This window comes from Mus caroli, chromosome 4 (assembly GCF_900094665.2).
Source record: "Mus caroli chromosome 4, CAROLI_EIJ_v1.1, whole genome shotgun sequence".
Classification (NCBI taxonomy): Eukaryota; Metazoa; Chordata; class Mammalia; order Rodentia; family Muridae; genus Mus; species Mus caroli.
The window spans coordinates 105063268-105083712 of NC_034573.1; positions in this window are offsets into that span (position 1 = coordinate 105063268).

The window sequence follows — 20445 nt, forward strand, 5'->3', positions numbered from 1 at the left end:
AAAAAAAAAAAAACAAAAACAAAAAAAACACCAGACTTGTGGTAGTAATAACCGTGAGATAAACACCAGGCCCTCTACTTGGTATTTAAGACCCTCCATGACCCTGCTCAGCTGACCTTGCTGGTCATGTCTCATCCCTCCTACCCCAGCCTGACAGATGGAATCATATCTGTTATCTCTAGAATATACATAGTGCTGTATACATGTCACTCCCCAGGGGAAGCTCTCTTCCCTTCCCCCCAGCTATTTATCCCGTGAGGATAACTCTAGTGGCTTGCTCCAGGATGTCCCCACGGAACCCTTTGTACATTACTAGTCCCACACCCACATTCCAGAGTTAGGGCTCTTTAGATATGAATTTGCTCCCTGTTGGGAATACAAGCAAATCAATGAGGTGGGTCCTGTGTCTGTTTTTTTTATGACCTTCAACACAAAGGTGATAGATGAAGATGTGCTGAGAGGGACAAGGGAGGAAAGGAAGCAAGACAGAGGAAGAAGAGGTTGGAGCCAGGAAAGGCAAAAAACAGCCCTGGCTTTCTATTTGAGACAACTTCCACATCCCTAGCTGCTAAAGGATAGCATCTGAGTGTAGAGTTCTCCAGGTGGAGGTAGATGCATAGTATGCAAGGCCCAGGGTCCACTGGCTGAAGATGTGGCAACCAGCTGGAAATCTTGGCAAAGGATTGGTGTAAATGCCATGAGAGTGCCCCTGGCTTTGTAAGGTTTGGGTTCTTTAAACATTGTTAGTTTTCCAAAAATTCATCTAAGCAGCCAAAAATATCACCCTGGCTGGCCATCTAAGCCTGTAGATTCGGTACTCAGTTAAAGCCGCTCTACACCCCTCCCCCATTCTTACACAGCCCAGCCAGGCTTGCCATGAACTGGCAGAAACTCCTGCTGCCCTTGAGCAGGGGACCTCTTGGGGAGGAGATGCCTGGATTGAAACCCTGCCCATGACTCCAGCTCAGAGCCACTTCTTAGTCAGTGCCCGACCTTGAGGAAGGGAAATCGGAGCTTATAAGGGCTCTTGGACCCTATCTGGCCCTTTCCAGGGAATGTCAGCTCCTCAACCCTGTCTCCAAAGGCAGACTTTGCCTATAGAGAGGCCTTTGCTTGCTGCTTGGGAAGCCACAGAAGCTCTTTCAGCTTCTGTTTCTTCATGGACCATAGGGAGAGTTTCCTGGGGCCAGAAGGATAATTCTGTGTATCATATTGACACCACAGGCCACCATGATGGGAGCATGTGACAGATAAGAAAACATAACTTAAAGGCCCCCTCCATCCTACAACCTGCCTTGGGGAATGTGATTTTGAATAGGATCCAAGTCTAAGGTGCCTGGAGTGAGAAACCAAGGACTCTTAGACTGGAGTCTCTCTGGTTGCAAGGCTGAGGTGGGTGTGGCTCTCAGCTAAAGAAGGGGGAAGTTGGCCTTAGCTTTTGCCCAGTTCTGTCTCAGATTTGTTGGCTACCCCACTGTGCCTCACTGTACCAAACTGGCTTCAGCTCTCACCATGTTTGTGGTGTTCTTTATCACCTCTTCCTTCACCCCTGCCCCATGAATTGTCATGAAGAGTTCTTTAAGAGTATAATAGAAGACAAAGAAAGATGCTATTAATGTTATTTTGCCAAAAATATTTTTGTAGCATAATATATTAATAAAAGATGTTATGAACTTGACCCTGGTGTTACTGTTTACTTCTCTGTTTTCCTTCTGCAGGGAACATTTAGGGAATTGTCTGGCTTGTGAGGGCGAGAGCCTATGACAGTGTGGCACAGAGAATGTGAATGACCCCATTTTCCATGCACAGATTTGGGTGTGGGTTGTGAGGGTGGTTTGAGCAGGGAGTTCGCAGGTGCAGAGGGCCAGCACCAAGGGAGGTATGTGTGACCCTCGCCAGGCAGAGGGAGCTGCCTATGGTTTGGAGCAGGAGTTGTGCAGCTGTGTTACACCACACTTTGATCTGGGCTTTGCTAAAGGAACCTTCCTTCTGCCTGCTCCTATCTCACTAGGGTTGCTGCTGTTCCTCATCACTTCCCCACCTCTGGGCTCTCATTGGCTCAGGCTTGCTGGGAAATTGCTGCCAGCCACACCACTGTCCCTCTAGTTTACTCTCTCCCCCACAGCCACAGTGAGTTTGGCAAGCTACAAAAATGACCATGTCTCTTCCTGCTTTGAACACTCTTCAGTGCCTCCCAGGATTTTGGGAAAAGACATCCAAGGCCCCTTGAGATCCAGTCCCTGTTTATGTTTCTAGCAAGAAAACCACTTCTCTGTGGTCCCTCTCCCAGAATGCAGCACTCCATGCCATTGCCTAGGCTTTCTGCTTATTGGCACTGTCCACCTTGTCTTAGTACATGCTGTTGCCAGTGCTGCCAGGCTCCCTGCATCTCTAAGTCTCACCCATCATCAATCCATGGGCCCCTGTGCATCCTACATGTACCAGCTCCAACAGTATCTGCCTCAAGAAAATCTCCAACTCCAGACACCTAGCTAGTCACTTGTTCCCACTGCTCTCTGTACCTCAGGGACTGCTGGGCTGAGATTGCTGACATGTTGTTGGCTCCTAGTACATGCATCTCTTCTGTGCTGTCACCTCCAAGTGCTGTGGCTGTTAGCTGCCACTGTCTGGCATGAATGCTTGAGGAATGAAGAAGTCCATAAAAAAGGAAAGAAAGAAGAGATGGGTGGGCATCCAACAAGACACATTAAACCTTTTCTGCCACTTCATATGGAAGCACCAAGTGTTAGCTCCTGAGATCTTCAAGTTTCACCAGGGAAAGTCCCCAAAACTTGGGGACAAAGGAGACTGCCACTTCAAAGTTACAAGTCAAGGGGTACAGAGATAACTCAATCAGTAAAGTGCTTGCCATGCAAGCATGAGGATCTCAGTCCAATACCCTAGAGCTTGTTTTGTTTGTTTTGTTTGTTTTTAAGAAGCCAGGCATGGTGGTACACATCTGTAATCCCAGTGCAAGGAGGTGAGGACAGACAGGTCCCTGGGCTCAGTGGCCAGTCAGCATAGCTTACTTGTTGAGCTCTGGGCCAATAAATACTATAGGGATGGGCCCATTTCTAGGCATGGATGTTAATGCTACAACTGGTATATGAGAAAATGTTCAGAGCATTTAATTCTAGAATCTTTCATCTGCAGAATTTTTACACCTTAGCTCCACTGTAAAGATGAAGTAACTGAGGTACACGGCTGGTCACATGGTGTGCCAGGCCTGGAACCCACAGTCAGGCTCCAAGTCAATCTCTTCATTTCCTTTTTGCTTTTGGGGGGATGGGGCTATGAAGTGGGTGGGGAAAGCATTGGCATCCACACTCTACAGACCAAGTGGGTGAAGTTGGGATCCCATGAGACCAAGTGACCTGGAATCCACCCAGGATTTTGTTGTGTCTAACAACTGGAGAATGGGGAAACTCCAGGGAATAAGCTCTGCCCTGTTCCCAGCCCCTCTGAAGTCTTCTGGGGTGACATCAGTGGTATGAGGATCCTGATTCCTGTTATGGACCCGGCTCTGTGCTCTGCCCCTCTCCCCGGAGCCTTGCTCCTCAGTTCAAGTACTCCCAGAAGAAACCTGAGACTAAGAAATGGGACATGATGGGAAAGGTAGTTAAGGAGAAAGGGGACTCCTTCAGGCACCTGCCAGACTGCTTTCCACATGGCAACAGATGACAAAAGGGGACACTCAGTGTTTGTGCCTAAGGTGTTGAAGGCTTTGCTTTCCCTACCAAGAAGCCCTGCCCAAACCTTTCTGTCCTAAACGGATAACAGAATAGAGGACACCACCATAGACACCCATCTCTGTAATACAGCCTCAGGCAGACCTTTCTATACTGTTATTAACAAGTTCAGAACTGACCCCTCTAGGAAGCTCAGGAAGGTAACTTTCAACTCTGTGAGGGGGAAACCTTTAAGACCCATGCCCTTGGGAAAGGTAATGATTTTCTAACAAAAGAAAATGTGTGAATGGGGGCTAGGAACTCTCAATGGAGAACAGAGCTCTACCTCAAGCTGTCTGTGTTCTCTTTCCCCGTCCCTCCCTCCCTCTATGCCCTGCCTTCTGACCTCTCACCTGTACCTTCATTCCTTCTTTACCGTGCCAAGTCCTTTGGGAACCCTCCCTATCACTCGGAACATCTGGGGTTTGCTAATCCGTGGTAGTACCACCATCAGATGGTGTCCTATAGCAACTGGCCTTTGGGATGAAGTCGACAGACCCTTATTTTCAGTTCTAGCTGGACCTTTGTCTGATTTGTGGCCTCAGGAAAGCTCTGCTCATCTCTTGATGTGCCAAATCATATTTACAGAATCCTTTTCAGAAAGAATGCCAGCCTGCCACTGCTGGGATTTGGGCTTGGAAGAAAAAGCAGCTTCTCCTATCTCTAAAGGAGCTCGAAAGAAGACATTCGTATGACCAGTGAGATAATTTCTGTTTTCTTTCTTGACAAAGAGAAAACTGGAATAAAAGGCAAAAGGAAGAGTGATATAATAGTTTTCTGTTGCTATAGCAAATATCTGAGATAAATCAGCTTCTAAAACAAGAAGGTTCATTTGGTTCACAGTTTGGAAACTTCAGTCCGTTCCTCTGCCATGGGCCTGTATCATGACGGCCATAAGAGCAGGAGCACAGAACTGTTCACTCCCTGGCTGGAAAGCAAGAAGTAGAGAATAAAGCCAGACCTAATTGTTCCCTTTGGAGGGCCCAAAAGTCTCCTGTCAGACCTTACCTCTTAAATTCCCACTACCTCCCAATACCACCTGAGATCAAGTCTTTAACACGTGGGTCTTTGGGAGGACACTTAAGAACTAAACTATAACAAAACTCAAGGAGCAAGGAGGACGAAGACAGATCTGAGGCAAACAACCTCTCATGGGTAGAAAATCTGCAAGCAGGTATTTTCCATATCTGAGCCTCACAGCCCTACCCTCTCCTGTAGGTCTGGACTGCCAGGAAAGAATGGAGTGAGACAAGAGCTGATATGCATGATCAAATAGAAGTGGGGATGCCAAGTGGCAAGCTCTGGGACATGGGGAGGTTGGGAAGAAGACCTTTGCCAGCTGCTGCTACCCAGTAGGAAGAGTCTAGCTGCACCTGTGCTTTGAGTAGACCGGAAGAAAAGTTGAACCTGCTAGTCCAGGGAGTAAAGGGAGCCAGGAGGCTTCAAGCTATGCTGAGCCCAACTAGAAGCCCTCCTTCCTCTGTGCTGGGGTTGCTAGTGCAGGACAGAAATCAAGCATAATTGATAGGACGGGCACAGGGTATTACTCCAGCTGCTGTTCACCAGGCCAATGTTTTATATTGGTTAGTTGTGGGCTTAGGAAGCAGTTCTTCTGTCCCTCCCTTATTTCTATCTCTCTCCCCCCCCCTCTCTCTCTCTCTCTCTCTCTCTCTCTCTCTCTCTCTCTCTCTCTCTCTCTCTCTCTGTGTGTGTGTGTGTGTGTGTACTATGTGGTGTATATGTGTGATGTGTTTGTGTGGTGTGTGTGAATATTACATGTGTGTATAATATGTGATATGTGTGTAATGAATTTGTGTGATGTATGTGTGTAGTATGTGTATATGGTATGGGTGTATAATGTGTTTGTATTTTGTGTGGTATATGTAATATGCTTGTGTATAATGTATGTATGTATGATGTGTTTGTGATATGTGTATGTGGTATTCATGGTGTATTTGTATATGTGATATGTATATGTGATATATTTGTGTATGTGTGCATGTATTCTGTGACATTCATATGGTGTATGTGTGTGGTGTATCTTTTCCCTTTTTTCACTCTGATCAATCACAAAGAGGGATAGCCTGAAAACTATCCTAAACTGATATTTCTAACCTGAAAAACTAGTTCCTGACAAGGAAGGCTGGAGCATCATGGGATCTCCTGGTGTCCCTTTCTGGATTCCATTCACCTCATATCTCCATGGAATGATGGCAGGGGATAGTTGGATATTTAGTGCACACAAGCAGGACTTTAATCAAGGGCTAGGGAAGAGAATGCATGAGATCAGAAAAACAGAAAAAGACATATTCAGGGGAGGGTAGACAAGAAGGGCAGTAAGAAAGAGTGCCGGGACGGGGGGGCGGGGGGGGGGGAGAAACCATGGAAAGGCCCTGGATTGGGAAAGCAGGAAGAATTGAGCCTAAGGGAGGGTGGGATAAGGAGACTGGACCACTGCAGTCTGAAGGACAGAGTAGAGGATAACAGGGTCTCTGTGGCACAAGGACTGTCAACATGGAATTCTTCAGCACAGATCAGTTCTGGACCAGAGACCAACATAGGCCTAGAGACAACACTTCTCAGACAGAAGTCTCTGCCCTGGGAGATTTGAAATAAGCCACTTTCAAGACCAGCCAGACTCCCCTCACCTGACCCCTAAGGTCCTCCAGGTTCAGTCAGTCTTGGGCTTGTCATCAGGGGCCCTGAGTCCTGGGTCTGGCCTTGGAATAAGCCTCAACTTCCCTTCTCTCTGCCCCATTTTCTCAGTTCTATAATGGGATAATAAAAGTACTCCGATGGAAAACATTTGGAGAGATGATGTAGGAGGAAACACCTAGGAAACAGGCTCCTTGGACCAGTTAGCTGTTGTTGCTCCCCCAGTGACCACCACACACACACACACCTGCAGTGAGGTCAGGAAGTAGCTGCTTCTGGAATATTCTACATGCAGACTACAGGCTTGCCAACAGCAACAGAGGGCCTATACCCATACAGCTGAGCTAGGAGGCAGAGGCTCTGGGATACCTCTCTGTGAACAGCCAGAGGCCACAGCAGCTTTAGAACATGTTACAAAGTAAATCTGATGCCCTAGGGCCAGTCTCATCCTTCTATTGAGCCTTAGTGTTCATATCCTTTCAATGGGAAGGTATAACCAGAGCCCAGAGTTGCCCCAGAAACTAAAGTAAGTATCTCTGTGCTTTGGAGAGGTGAGGAATGAAGCCCAGTGTGGCTGGTGTCTGGACAAGGAAGAGAAAGGGGGAGAAGGCTATTTGCTGGGATTCCTGCCTTAGGTCTGGTCATGGAAACAGTATGATCCACATATCCCAGAGACCCTTCCAATGCTCCACTGGGATCCCCAAGAGGAATATGTTTGCCAAGTCCTTTCAGCTCTTTTCTTCTCTGTATCACCCCCCACAACAGCTATACCCCAACTAGCATAAGAGTTTTTGAGATGTTTAGGCTTAGGTGTCATTGACTCCCTACATTCAGCAGCTGCCACCAGAGGATAACCATACTTAGACTGTGACCTTGAGCTCTAAACCAGTGACCTGAAGGGGCAAGGCTGTAAAGTGGGATGTGCAGAGGCAGGCTGGCTCAGCACCCCCACTCCCATTGCACAGAGAGGGCCAATGAAGAGGAAGTATGCCTTTGGGGTGCTGCACATTTGGGGTGTGGTCAGGAGTTTCAGAGCCCTTAGGCTCCTCTTCCAGCCTTGGCACATTGTGGCTCACCTAAATACCAAGCAGCGGGTCAAGTTCTGCAGCCCTCCTCGGTTTCACAAACCTTCTGCTCCTCAGAACCTGAGGCAGGGGAGCATCGTGCAGACAACTAAGAGCTGGGAGCACATTGATATGTTCAGAGGAACTCGTTCATCCCATAGAGACTGTGTGGTGACACTACTGTGCTCCCAGAGGAGACTGGGGACAGAGGGTGCTGTGAGTACTTTCTATAAGTAGCTTCTGCCTCAAGGGCTAGCAGGTCCTCAGGGAGCAGGGATGTGATGTAGAGTCCATTTGCATCCTCTGCCTCCTTGCTGCCTACCTCCTTGTAGATCAGATCACTCCCTAGACCTCTACAGACTGTCCAGTTTGGACACTATGTCTCCAAACATGTGTCCCATTGCCTCCCTGAAAACCAGGCTCCAGACACGTAGAGCTACTGAGGCCCCTGAGCACACTTCTGGATTCCCAGCTCCATCTTCTAGTTCCACTTCCCCTCCAGCTTGCTGTACACTCTCCCTATTTCCACCTGGAGGTTTTCTTCCTACTGCTCATGGTCAAGCCGAATTTCTACCTCCTTGTTAGAAGTCTGCCCTGGCACCACCCTCACTCAGCAGTGTCTGAATGTTCTGCACAACCAGTCTCAGAATATGGTTTTCTGTACATCTACGCATTAAAATGTTGATTTTTATTTCTTTAAAGCAAAGTCCTGGGCCTGATTCATGTTTGTATTCCCTCAGTGACCAGCAAGTCTTTAGAAAAGGGAATATGTTTATTATATTCATTTTAAACCTGAGACAAAGCACCACCCAGTATGAGTGTTAAATTATGTTCATCAAAACCAAAGCAGTGGCTGGAGTTGCAGACCAGTGTGAAAGCACTTACTGTGTGTAAGACCCTGGGATCCATCCCACTGAAAATAAGCAAGCAAATAAATAAATAGCAATACAATAAAAAAATGATAGTAGCCACCCATCTGTAAGTTAGCTTCTAAATATGTTTTTCCCTGGGGGTTGCGCCTCCACCCACAGGTTTCAGGGGGTAACAGGGATTTAGGGCACATAGACGCCGGGGGTATAGGGGTCGTGACCGTGGATCTAAGATGTTTGGTAACTTGAAGAGAGACTCCTACAAATAACTGTCACCCCACCACCCCGGCAATCCAGCCTTGACACACATTCTTAGGAAAGTTCGTTTGTATTATCCGAGTTTAGAACTTAAATCCACTTCATGTAAACACAAAGTGTGTGTTTGCTAAGTTTTAATGCACACTGGTGCTTAAAGGAATACCATCACTGGCTGTGTTGGAAGCAGGCTATTCCAAGGCTTTGTTCTAAACTTTACCAAATGTCAGCACTTCCAATCCTGCCCTACAGAGGTCATGATGGTGTGAGAGCCACATGTACCTGCCCTCCCACCCCCCACACCCGCTCTCATATTTTAGCTGTCACAATGGCAACAGACATGTGCAAACTTTTGTCTACTATATTAGTTCCACAAATGGTGTTGACCACAAACATCAACAAACAAAACCACCTCTCCTCCTCTTCCTCTTCTTCTTCTTTTTCCCCCTCCCCTCCCCTTTCCTCTCTATCCCCCTCCCTCTGCACTTGCACACCCTTTCTCTCTTTTTCTCTTTGTTTTTTTTTTTTTATCTTTCTCTCCCTCACAGTCACCCTGGCAACTTCCCTGACCTCGTTTCTTGGGGCCAGTGAACTCACCCAGCCCACCTGAGAGCAGCTTCCCAATAAACCTGCCTTTAATATATTCTAAAAAACAAACAAACAAATCAAACCAAAACCACACATTAGTTTGTTTCAAACTATTTTTCTTTTATTTTTTTTCCTTATAGCTAAGGCACTAGGTTTGATTTTGTTTTTTAATCATTGCACTGGTGTTGCCCATAAGGTTTCTTTTCAAAACCTAGAGGACGATATAAAATGTTTGTTCTGACGTAAGACATCGAATCTCAAAGTCTGAAGAAACAGTCACTGCTCAGCACATCTCTGCCATGAGAAGTGACCTCCAGAGAGTCAGTGGCTAGAACTCACACACATTTGTCCTGTTTCCCTGTGCCCATCACTGCCTGTTCATCCTAGAGAACACTATTTTCATCTTTGCTCCTAGAGACGGAGGTAGCATGAGGGAACACTACAAAGGGCAGCTGGCCTGGGTCCCAAGGCCTGCCATGACTGCTTGCTGTTAGTTTGTCCTTGAACATGCCCATGAACCCTGCATCCAGGAAGCCAGGAAAATGAAGGCTGCCTTTATAAAGCCAGGATGGTGAGCAGCTAAGACAGCACCCTGGAGAGCTTCATATCTGCAAATTTGACAGCAGTGTGTGACATGGTGGCCCTTGAAAGAGACAAAGCAGGTGCCCCATATCCTTACAGCTTCACTCAAAGTCGCCAAGGGGCTAGTCCAGGCCCCCTTGGTATTTCCTGTTCTGCTTTGGCAATGACTTCGTAAATACCATCAGGACTGAGACTCAGTTTCTACCCTGGAAAAATGTAGATTGGAGCAGATATCTGCAAAGTATTGTCTAGCTTTAACGGGCTAGAACTTTCTCTACCTTCCAACTTCTTAATTCAACTGCCAGATTTTGAAATCATGTTTAGAAAAAATATGATTTGTATCAGAGGGTAAATCCTACCAGCTACCACCAGTGTGAGTGTTCTGCCTGGGCAGTGTGACTCTGTTCAGCTTCTCCAGGACATGCCAGGGAGCACCAGGGACAGGTGAGAGGCACTTCAAACACTCCTAGACAGAGACACAAGGTCAGCATCCATCACAGAACAGAGAACAGGCTTGAGGTATGTGGACCTAAAGGCAGGAAAGGCAGCCATGCAAGGGTGGGTGTATGGGAAGGCAGGTAGGAGGGAACCACGCAGGAGGTCACAGATCTGGTGCTCTGTGAAGGACAGATGTGGAGAGATGACTAGAACACCACCAAGCTCCTCATCTGGAAAGTGAGCAGTACTTGGAGGTCCAGGCTGTGAACCTTAGACTTGATCAGTGATTGACTTTTACCAAAGAAGTCTTTCCCCTGTATGACATTGATGTTCCAAAGGCACGCAGGAGTGGCAGCTGAGCTAGGGAAATGAGGAAGCATAGAAGGTTAGGTCAACTCTCCCAGCAGGCTCAGGCCAGAGCAGGGAGAGAAAACAAACACTGGCCAGATGGAGCCAGATCATGCACCAAAGATCCTGCTGAAGGCCCCTTGGTCTCCATGCTTGGCTACACGCTGATGGCCACAGGACTGGCTGATTTAGTCCAGGTTAGAATCTCCTCCCAGGCTCATCACCATCACTCCTAGTCCTAACTGCCTGGGGACTCCAGCCAGCAAGATGTGTTCTGCCTGTAGTGATTTTTGCTTCATGAGGCACTCCTTCCTTCCTGGAGAAATCTGCTCAGCCTGCTGCTCTGGCTCCAATATCACACTTCCCTTTCAGCTTTTGAATTTCAAAGCAAATCTGAGACTGACTGCAAACAGATGGATGGGGTCATAAAAATCCCCAAGCAGGGAGCAAAGAGGCTCGGGGCTGTAAAGGAGAGGCTCCCTGGATGAATGCATGTACCCATGCTGTGTCCCTCCCTCTCTGCCCCTGTGAGCTCTCCACAGCAAAAACATCACATATAGCCCTCTCACCTTTCCCTCTCCAAACTCTACCAGTCTTCAAACCTCAACTCCATTCAAATTTCCCCAGAAGCTTTTTGCGGCTTCCTCTCTCAGACTATAATCTTCCCCACCCAACCAGCCACCAGACTCTCCCTGGAGCATAGTGCTTTTAACTTCCTAGACTCGTGGTATCAATCATATACATCTTGCTATATTGCTTGTAAGGATTTTACATGCCTTACATCTCCAAATAGATTCTAGGCTTACAACTGAAGAGAAACAAACCCTCTCTCTTTTTGACTAATCCAATTTTGGACAAATAGACACCAACTAGGTACTTTATATAGTTTCAGTGACAGTGGCAGGAAGTGAATAGTTACCACTAACTAGCTAGTGTGAGGATATGTTATAAAGCCACTGAAGAAATCTTCTACTGGAGTCAGTTAGGGCCCTATCAGGGCACTTGGCTGTTCCCCAAAAGAAAATGACTGAACGATCTCAGATGGGGTCTCAAAAGGGACACTGAGATGGATTGTTGGGGATATGGAGTTTATTAGAAGAGCTATTAATGCCATGGGCAGACAGACAGATAAATAACAGCATAGCTGGGGCTCTGAAGAGCGTTCAGACCAAAGAAAGCATGGCAGGGGCTCTGAAGAGGGAAGTCAGAAGAGGGAGTCTCTCTTCTTATACCTTTCTGAGGATGGGTAGATTTCACGCCAGCCGCCAGCTGGCAGCCGGCAGCCAGGCTCTCTGATTCCAGTGCAGATGAGGAACAGGACGTGTGACCATCAGTAGCAGTTTTGATGGCATCTCCTTTCTCCAGGTGAGAGACCCTGCACCTGGAAGTCTGTTAGATAGGGCTCCTGGGGACAATGTCTCAATGGGGTGCCTGTCCAGTATCTGTGAAAGAGGAAAGCCGCTGCTTGTTCTGTGGCCTGAGCAGCAGCTGGAGTCTAACATTACATTCTTACAGTGACTTCATTCAGAAGGATGCCCTATTGTGTCGGCAGAGTGAAGAACACTTCCTCTTGGCAGAGAGAACAAAGACTGAGCTCAGTGCAAGCTGGGTAAGGAGGTAAACAGAGTTAAACATCACAGGGCTTTAGAGTCAGACAGACAGACCTGAGCTCATTCTGCTCTTTGTGAGTTCAACCCTGTGCAAGTGTCTCACTTCACAGAGGCTCAGTTTTTAATCTGTAAATTGGAATGATAGTAAAATCTATTCTGGGAGCTTTCTATGGGCTGGACATGTGTCACCTGATACCTTCATCCCAGTAGCCTTGAAAGTGACAATCTCATCCCTAGTTTATAGAGGAGGAGCTAAGTTTCTGTGAGGTGAGATGGTTTGACCATGGGCACTCAGCCAATGCCAAATTCCACAACCTGCAGGAATAACCATTCTCTAGGCTTCATATTCTCATCTGGAGCACTTGAGATGAAGGAACTAATGTCTTATGTAACACAATGTTACTTGGAATTTTTCCTAGTATCTATGAAACACAGCTGAAGCTCCAAAAATAAAGACTATGCGTCTCTAGTGGAGAAAAGAGCCAGTCCATCCCTGCTGGGCTTGCTGAGGTAGGACAAGACTGGTTCAGAACTTCCCACAGCAGCTGCCCAGTAACAACAACCAATGGAGACTCTTACAATCACTGGTAGTAATGGGTAAAAGCCATTGGATCTACATGCTTGGCCCTACAGGGGTGTCTATAGCTCCCTGAAGGAGTGGTTGGGAAAAAATGAGTCATTTCCTTTTTTTCCCCACCAAGTCAGATCAATAAGCGGGTTACATTTGGAAGCCAAGCCACTGGAGTGGGCCACACAAGCAGAAGGAAAGAGGAATCCAAAGCAGATTGTCATGGGGTTCTGCCCTCAGCTATTCTGGGTAATCATTCTTCCTGGGTCACTTGGAACAGACAGGGGAGATCCATCTCAGAAATCAGTGATGTGGCACTTTATAACGATTAAGCATAATTATGACCGTGTTAACTACACAGCAAGTTGTGTATAATTTTCATTCCAAGGTATGGCTCAAATGCTCCCAAAATGAAAGTCCAAGTTACTTTAAAACAACAAAATACCCTGAAGGCCTTGTGGTGTAAACACAACTTAGCTGGGTTTAAATTCTGGAATCAGGTGGTGTCGACATATCTAAGCTGGGTTTAGATTCTAGAGTCAAGAATGAATGCAGACAGTACTTATAGGAATTCATTTCAATAATAAATTCCCCAGAAGAGACCCTGGAAGGTAGCTTCTCTCTAGCTCAAAGTAAGATTTTAATTCTTAATAAAAATTACAAAAAAAAAAAAAAGCCCAAGGGGCGGGGGGGGGNGGCTTTCTGTTCTCTGAGGAGAAAGGAAGGGGGCCTGGGGGAAAAGTAAGGGTGGGACTTGGAGGAGAGAAGGAAGAAGGGGCTGCAATCAGTATGTAAGGTATATAAATAAATTAATAAAAAATATTTTAATCCACTCACTTATCACTGTAGCCTATGTCTCATGTGAGAAACTGAGAAACGACAGTATCAAACATCCATTGAGAGCTGGACGTGGGCCCAAGAATGTTAGGCCTTCGTTCACCCAGTGCCTCCTCAGGGTGCCACAGTTAAATTCTCTCTCATGCATTCCACCAATGACCCTGAGAAGCCAATGATCCCGACCCCAGCTTACAGACAGGGATACTAAGGTTTTGAGAGATGAGAAGTGGCTGAAGAGCATGCTAGGTCTAAGTGTCCACACCACCTCCTTCAGCCACTTCCCAGCTATGAAGTCTGGGGAGAGACTCCCATCTGTCAAAGCCTCAGTGCCCATGTCTACCCCTTCTCCTGGCTTACCTGTGCTGCCATGCCACATGGTTTTCCTTATCCTTCCCAAAGGTCTGGCATCTTCCTGTGCTGGGGCTTTGCCCTTCTCTCCTCTACCCAGGGTATTCTCCCTCCTCCCAATATCTGTCACCTCCTCCTGCCCTCCTCACGCTCTGCATAACAGCTCCCTCTCAGAGGGCACCCCATATGAAATGATGCCCCTAAACTCTTCCCTCCCCCTAGAGTAATTTTTTTCTTTCATATCAACAGTCACCTTGACAGTGCATTGTAAATCTCTTTATGAGCCTGACATCCATCTCGCAGCCACGAACACACAGCCCCTGTGACTGACACCCCCCCTGCCTCTCGACTGCTCCATCTCCCTGGTGTGACTCAGAGCTGCCTCTCAAACTCTGTGATGTCACTTGAAAGCTCTGATGCAATCAAGTTGGACTCTTCAATTTTAATGAGGTGTGAATAATTATAGACAAAGTCCAGCTGAGGCTCCTAGTCAGAAACTTACCCATGAGCCAGATCTCCAAGGCTCATTCCATGTGAGTCCCCAGCCAGGCCGTCATGAGGAGCCACAGATTAATAAAAACATACTCCTTGGAGTGCAACCAGAAAGTTGCACTCCAGAACTTTCTGGTCTCCTGAGAGGGGCTCACCAGCTAACAGCAAGCCCTCTTGACAGTGGACTGTACCACTTTTAACTACAGGTCATTGCTCTGGGGTATAGGTCTAGAAACCAGCCAGTTAAGACAACACTAATGTCGTGAAGAACAGATTGAGTCCATCTGTCTGCTCAGCCCAAGACAAACAGGAACACATGAAGAGCGAGTCTCAGACCCTCAAGGATCTCCTGTTCTGTCTAGTCAAGAGACGAACTTGGGGTTTTGAGTTAGTGTATTGAGTCTATAGCAAACAAACGTGAAAGGATAGATAGCAAGTTGCAGAAAGAGAAGAGGCAGATAGCAAAACACCACACCATCAGGGGCTTACCCAGTAGAGATGACCACGGTGGCCTGTCAGCAGCTCAGAAGCATCATTGTCTAAGAGGCTTACAAGCAACCAGCAGAAAATACCTGGGGAAGCTGAGGCAGGCAGCTGGAGCTCCCAACTAAGCTGCTTTCCATGACTACACTTCTGCTTCTCTCTCCCACCGTAGGCATATTTTTAAAAATTAATTATTTTATTTATTTACATTTCAAATGTTATTCCCCTTCCCAGTCTCCCTTTCTCAAACCTCCACCCCATCCCCTTCCCCTTTGCCTCTAGAGGATGCTTCCCCCACCCACCCACTCACTCCCAGCAAACCCCTACAGCATCCCTTTTCACTGGGGTAACAGCCTCCATAGGACCAAGCCCCTGCCCTCTGATTGATGCCAGATATGGCAGTCCTCTGCTACATATGAAGTGGGAGCCATGGACCCACCCATGTATATTTTTGGTTGGTGGTTTAGTCCCTGGGAGCTCTGTGGGGTCCAGTTAGTTGATATTGTTGCTCTTCCTACAGGGTTGCAAGCCCCTTCAGTTCCTTCAGTCCTTTCTCTAACTCCTCCATTGGGGACCACATGCTCAGTCCAATGGTTGGCTGAAAGCATCTGCCTCTGTATTTGTCAGGCTCTGGCAGAGCCTCTAAGGAGACAGTTATGCCAAGCTCCTCTCAGCATGCACTTCTTGGTAACCCCAATAGTGTCTGTGTATGGTGACTGTATATGGGATGGATCCCTAGGTGGGGCAGTCTCTGGATGGCCTTTCCTTTAGTCTCTGCTCCATACTTTGTCTCCATATTTCCTCCCATCAGTCTTTTGTTTCCCCCTCTAAGAAGGACTGAGGCATCCACACTTAGCTGCTTCTCAGCCATTTGAGATTCATTCCTCTGTTGAGAATTCTTTGTTTAGCTCTGCACCACATTTTAAATAGGGTTATTTGATTTTCTGTAGTCCTACTTCTTGAGTTCTTTGTATATATTGCATATTAGCTCTCTATTGGATGTAGGATTGGTAAAGATCTTTTTCCAATCTGTAGGTGGCCATTTTGTCCAATTGACAGTGTCCTTTGCCTTACAGAAGCTTTTCAGTCTCACAAGGTTCCATTTGTCAGTATTGCTTACCCTTTGACCTCCTTTTGCTGCCTAAGTGCTCTAACTAGAACTCTGAGTACTGTACTGAATAAATAGAGAGAGAGTGGGCAGCCTGATTTTAGTGGGATTGATTCAAGTTTCTCTCAATTTAATTTGATGTTGCCTGTTGGTTTTTTGGATATTGCTTTTACTATGTTTAGGTATATGCCATGAATTTTTGATCTTTCCAAGATTTTTAACATAAAGGGGTGTTGTATTTTGTCAAAGGCTTTTGTAGCATCTAATGAGATGGTCATGTTAATTTTTTTTCTTTTAGTTTGTTTATATAGTGGATTATATTGATGGATTTCCATATATTGGACCATCTCTACATCCCTAGTATGAAGGCTACTTAATCGTGTTGAATGATGGTCTTGATGTGTTCTTGGATTCAGTTTAGGAGAATTTTATTGAGTATTTTTACATTGATATTCATATGCAAAATTAATCTGAAGTTCTCTTTCTTTGTTGGGTCTTAGTGTGGTTTAAGTATCATAGAATGAATTAGGTAGTATTCTTTCTGTTTTTACTTTGTGGAATAGTTTGAGAAGTATTGGTATTAGGTCTTCTTTGAAGGTCTGAAGGTTCACTTATGAGCCTAGTTGTGAGGGACCTTCTGGAAGTTAAGCTGTCTCTAGGTGTGGGAGTGGATCTGGAGTACCAGCTCTGCCCTGGGCGGAGTTGTGGGCCGGAAGACTGTAGGCATTCTATATCATGAAATAAGCAGTAATCTCTATTAGAAATGCTTTTCCTTCTAGCTGTTCCTGAGGACACGATGCTTTTACTCTAGGTCTGTTTTGCTGTTCTCTTCCCTTCCTGTCACAGATTAGGACAGGGACAACCCATCCTTTGGACACAAGATCTTGGAGGACTCATAAGACTACCACATGGAGGCTGGAGAGACAGCTCAGTGGTTAAGAGCATTGACTGTTCTTTCAGAGGTCCTGAGTTCATTTCCCAGCAACCACATGGTAGCTCACAACTGTCTGTAATGGGATCTAATGCCCTCTTCTGGTGTGTCTGAAAACAGTGATGGTGTATTCACATAAATAAAAGAAATAAATCTTTCAAAAAAAAAAACCAACAACAAACAAACACCTACCATGCTTGGCTCTGAGATAGAAGAATCAACCTGCTTTCAGAGCCAGTTTCTCACTGTCCTCAAACAGCACAGAACTCACAAACACATTGTACTTTACAGCATCACCACTGTGAATGCGTGTGCTGAGGGTGGTGATTTGCAGACAGACCAGAAACTGAAGAGAAAAGAACTGACTTGCAAGCTAGTGATGGAGCAGAGAGCAGACCTTCAGTAAACAGCAAGGTGAAATGGGACTGAGCAGGGGCAAGTGGGGGACCTCTACTTAGGTGTGGGGCTCCCCGTTGTGGGCTCCATTCCATGGGCTCTCTCAAAGCCTTAGGCTGGACTTGGATTAGCCTGTTTGTCCTACATTACTCCAAGAAGACAACATCACAAGAGGAAGTTCAGAGCATGGAGGCTGGCTTGGCATATGGGCCAAGAGGGCAGGGAAAGTAAGAGGAGGGGCAGCAGGCAGTGGGAGGAGATAGGTTCTAGACAGAAAGGCAAGTTGCTTTTCTCAAGTCTGACTGAAGGATGACCATGCATGCTATGTCTGCCAACCTACCCAGACCAGCCTAACCATCTGGTCATCTCCATATCCTACACAAATTACAGACACATAGTTTGGAAGAGCACTATGAGAAACAAACATTCAGATAGCAAAGCACCCACTGGAGCCGACCAAGCTTGGAGAACTAAAGCTTTGATTGTGCAGTACAGGAGCACAATCAGAGAAAACCTTCCACCAAAGACACTGCAGGAGCTGTCACTGAGAGATGAAGCCACTGAGCAGACAGATGGGAACTTCAAATGCAGCTGGTTTCATCAGGACACATACTTCACCCATCTTGTGCTTTCTCAGCCCAGTCAGCCCTTCCTTCTGGCTCTGCTGCCACTCTGTTTATAGTTCTTTCTGACTACTGTGGCCTTCATTCACAAGGGGGAGTCTGCATCCTATTTCACTGGGCCCTTTGGTTTGAATTTCCTCAGCTAGCTGTCTGACCCCAGTCGCCAGGTTGCAGACACACCAAGCACTCCCATACCCCTTGTCTCAGCCAGGAGAGGACCTTTCTTCCCTCCAAGTCATCTTCCCACTCACATACAGAACTCCAGGCTTCTCCTTTTACCTGTCCTGGGACTTCGAGCCATCCGTCACCCCTCTCCTTTGCCCTCAGCTTCTCCCTTTCTTTAGTGCCCTTTTCACTATAAAAACAGTATCAAGTGTCCCTCAATGTCAATAATGTGAAGAAAAAAAAATCTGAATCCTAAAATCAAAACCGTGAGCAATGTACCCTCTGGGATTCTCTGAGAAGCATCTCTGCTTCCAAAGCCAGTTTGGACTTATAATGGTGTTTACTCAAAGAGATAAAGAAAAATGAAAAGTGTTATTTTTGTACTTGAATAAAGTTGATCATTTGGTCTGACATCTGGGAAGGTGCATTTCCACCAGGAAGCAGCCCACAAACATAAGGCCACTGGTGACATGCTGTGGCTGACCTGATCACTCAGCCAGAGGTCCACCTAGGACATAAAAGCCCATACCAAATCTCATACTTGATTGAAAGTTGCACTGCACACTAACTAATATGTTTTCACCAGCCTCATTATTCCCAATGTAGGGAAAAGTAATCCCATGGTCAAATCACTATATTGTATACTCTCCTACATCTCTAGCCTAGAGATTCAAGTTAAGCCTAAAATCACTTGCTAGTATTGAAGTGTAATGTTTGACTACGTCCTTCAGCAAAAGCTCTTCTCAGCTTAGCTCCAGCCCTCCCCCACCCCCATCACAGTTAGGTTCTTGCATGTGCACACAAAAGAAGATATTCAGTGAGTCTCTTCAGCTACCTTTGCCTCCCCAAGAAGTTATGTGAACATTCCCATCTGCCTCTTAGATTTCAATGTCAATTTTAGAATTGGAATTTGATCTTTAAATAATATTCTTTTAAAATAAATAAATAAGTCTCAAGGGATGTCACATCTACCTCTGTTAAACCAATCTGCCCAAAGTAGAGACAGTGTCGGTGACCACACCTGCACTTGACAGAGGGCCTGTTCTGTATCATTCCGTCACAATAGGAAACAAATGATCCACATTGTAGTAGCTTCAATTGCAAGCATTTTCTCTGCTGCATGTTACCATTGGCTGTGCTCAGCTTAGCTGTTGCAATATAGATTCTGCCAAGTACCTGGCCACAATGCAGAATGGCTGAGTATGTTACTTCTTGGGCAGGCTGAGAAGGTAGTGACTTTCTTTAGCAATCACAATATCCTTTAGGTTCACAAAATCAACTATGAAGATCAAGACATAAGGCTACTCCCCTCACTATAAAAATGTGTGGCAAAGCCTTGACTATGGAATCCTGTTATATGGGATAAAGAATTGGAGCCAGACATGAAAATCATCCCGGCGGCCAGTGTGTTCCAGCTGTCTGAGACTGGGTGTCTCTATCACGTGGAGAATGTAAACCTTTCCAGCACTTACATGATGAGCCTGAGGCGGGAGCAGGATTAGGATGCAAACCTCTGGCCATTCAGTCCATCGAAGCTGTGGAGTCAAGGAAAGAGCACTTAGGCTTGAAGTCACATGCCCACTGCACTCACATGGATACCTAACCTGACACAGGGCTCACGGAATCCTTTGAAATCCATTATCCATTGGATCTGATAACTTCCTCAGAAACTTGCCATTCCCCATACCCTCTTCACATCTGCACTGGGGCAGACCACTGGTGGGACCTCTACAGCAAGCTGTGGGTGTTACTCTCCTGTCAGATATTAGCCTCCACTGGAGTTCAGTGTCCAACAGCCCCAGTTCATCTTTCTTGTCCCTGACTTCTTGCCCTCCTTACAGTATCCATTCCATACCTTGCTCCTCTCCACAACCCCTGACACCCTGCAGTATCTTTCAGCTTTGTTTGCAACATTGCTTTCTACTTCACAGTAAAACCAAACCCTCTGATGAAAACCGTTCCTTCTCCTCTGCTCACAAACCCACCCTATCTTTCTCTGCTTCTGCTTCTCTTCCAATACTTCCCCTCCAGCTGAGAAAAGATCTTCTCTCCCACTCCTTTTCAGAGTTCACATCGTCCCTTTTCCCTTTCCTTAACTGATCCCTGCCAAGCAGATCATGAGCAGCAACATTTAACCATGCACCAGTCTTTTACACCTTAAAAATAAATCTTTTCCTGGACCCAGCAGCCCTCCCAGTTGCTGTTGCTGTAAGGTTTCTTAGCTATGATTTGGACAAAAATAAATCAAAGATGTTGGAACACATCACAAAACTATACAAAACTGTTCATAGCTGCCTTAGTCAGAATAGCCAAACATTGGATATGACTTTAATTCCCACAGTGAGTGGAGAAATGTG